The sequence below is a fragment of the Monodon monoceros genome, unplaced genomic scaffold (genome assembly GCF_005190385.1).
Source record: "Monodon monoceros isolate NGI ecotype Baffin Bay Population unplaced genomic scaffold, NGI_Narwhal_1 Super_Scaffold_22, whole genome shotgun sequence".
NCBI classification, from domain to species: Eukaryota; Metazoa; Chordata; class Mammalia; order Artiodactyla; family Monodontidae; genus Monodon; species Monodon monoceros.
Genome location: NW_021703779.1, coordinates 43,478,819 through 43,481,390, shown reverse-complemented (window position 1 = coordinate 43,481,390; position 2,572 = coordinate 43,478,819).

The window sequence follows — 2,572 nt, the reverse complement described above, 5'->3', positions numbered from 1 at the left end:
GTTAGCAGCATAGCTTCAAAAGACAGTTTAAAAGAACAAAACATTAAACACATCATTTTTTTACCTAGAATGAAATTAATTCTTAATCATTACATAGTCCCAAGGGACCAAATATATAATAAAAAGTAAATATTTATTAAAATCTGAGTGCTAAAAAGGCGGGACAATGGGAAAGAGAGAGAAGGGATAAAGTGAAATGGAGGAGGGAAAAGGAACACTCTTGAAGGACCATATACTTGAGGTACACTCAATAAGATAATGAGGCTAAACATTCCTACCCTGACAAAACCATCTCGGGCCATTCCCTTATCTCCATTCTGCCAGGTGGCATTTCACTCATCAAACCCTAGACCGCCTCTGACTTTCAACAGGTTTGGACTAGTAGATGATAACAAGGTTTAGCAATGAATACTTCACATGTCTGCATTAAGATGCTAAAGCCCTGGACACTGCCAACAGATACCATTGGCTTTAGCCCCTACAGTGGAGCAAAGCCCCACTGGTCCCATCAGCTCAGAAGTATCTTCCATTCTCTACTCTCAGAATGATCCTCTCCCTCCCCAAGGTCCACATTCAAAACAATACACTTGGAGTAACTGAGAAAATTTTTTGAATTCAGGGTATTGGGGTGAGGAGAGACAGGGGTGGGGAGGAAAGAGGAGGAGAGGCAGAGATCATTTATTTAAACCCTCATATTTTTATACCATCACACACTTTCTTCCCCTTAAAAGGCCAAACTTTAGGCAAGGCATTCATTCAATGAGTGTGCACCCAGAGGCTGAAGACCCTTTGGCAGGAACTTAGAGGTAGGAATTTAAGACTGCGGGATTGGGCTGGATGACCTGATAGGTCCCATCCAAGAAACGCAAACTCCGCACATCATAGACCTTCTTTCTTTCTTGGGTGATTTGGCAAAATCAGACTACAAGGTGGAAAACCCGATTTTGCTCCCTACGTCACTTCAAAACTTTGCCAAGATGCAGATGTTTAGAAATGAGACTGTGACCAGCAAACATTTAGGGAGTAACTTGAAGTTGCTAACACCTACTAGTCCAGGAACTCTTCCCCTTGGGGCAAGCAACAAAAATCGAGGCTGAGCACAGCTCAGTGGTTACCACAGGTCAAATTTACACAGCTCCCTGAGCTCTGAGAAAGCCTCACCTTTTTCTTTTTAATCTACAATAAGTACATACCAGGGAGGCTAACAATATAGATTTTTAAAATATTTTGCTATCAGAATTCAAGATAAGCTTCCTAAAGCTTATCACTCAGGCAATGGCAGTAGATGCTGCCCTCCTCCGCAAGAGGGTCTGGTCTTGGGTCAGCCCTCTCCACAAAAGTAGACTGCCTCCACCAAATGCTGCTTTGAGCCTCTTGGTTGCTTGGAAAGCCTGGTCTTTGAGAGACTACTAATTTTTTCTCTCCTTGAGGCACATGATCAAGCAGTTTATAAATGTCGGGGTGTTTGGCTTGGGGCATGGAATGGCCTTCCTCCCACCATCTTACAAGAACTCGTATACTTGCTTACTAGGCTTTTTCCACTGCCATAACTTTCCATTCTCTCTCCAAAGGGAATCCAGGTTATCCCAGAGGTGGTTAAAAAAAAATCAAGGTCGTCGGACACTGAAGTTCAGACCACATATTTAGACACCTTTTTTTTAAGGACTCAATATTTCACCTCCCCTTTACTTTCTGAACTCCTCATTTTTTCTCAGAGTTTTTAAGAGCTCAATACTCTATGCACCACCATGAAAGATGCTCTCCTGCTTTCTCTGAACAGATGAGTGGCCTGCGTTTGGCTCTGATCCAGTGAAAGTAAACCGATTCCTCACAATACAATGTGGTCAGTCATCAGTAAGTACTCTGGCAATATAAAACACACTGGTCATGTCCAATTTTCAACTGTCTTCACTATCATTTATTAAAAACTCAACTTCAAAAACTGCACTCCTTGTGATTTATTAAAAAACAAAACCAAAAGATATTGTGGGGTAACAAGTACACCTTCCTACTCATCACCTAACTAAACAAATCAAGGTCAGGATCCAACCGGGACAGGTGATCCAAATACTTAAAACATACAGCAGTGATTACATTCCCTGATCGACTCTCTTGCACGCTGTTTTAAAAAACACATTTGCTCCCCCGACACCTGAATGGGTTCATAAGTTCATAGTTAAGAATTACTTCACAGCCTTAGACCACACAAAGTCCCCATTACTTTATCATTCTTGTGTTCAAGCACAACTGAAGACTTGCTAGAGACATTTATGCTTCTTCTCTGCTCTTCCTGTAAAGGGTTCAGATTCAGCCTCTGGTGCCAAAAGAACGGAACTGCTTTGCAGTTCCATCAGCAAATTAATCGACTGCTCTGCCAGCTGGCAAATCCAAAGTACCATCAATGTCAGATTATCCACCAGAGGATATCTGCTCTGTGGATTATACCACCTCTACTCCACAGCTGGGCTGAGCCTGAAGGACACCAGAGCCAGAAAATAGGGGGAGTGTCTGAACGTACATCCAAATAGAAGTGATCTTAAAAGTGGCCATTATTTTGCTTGTTCAGTCCCCT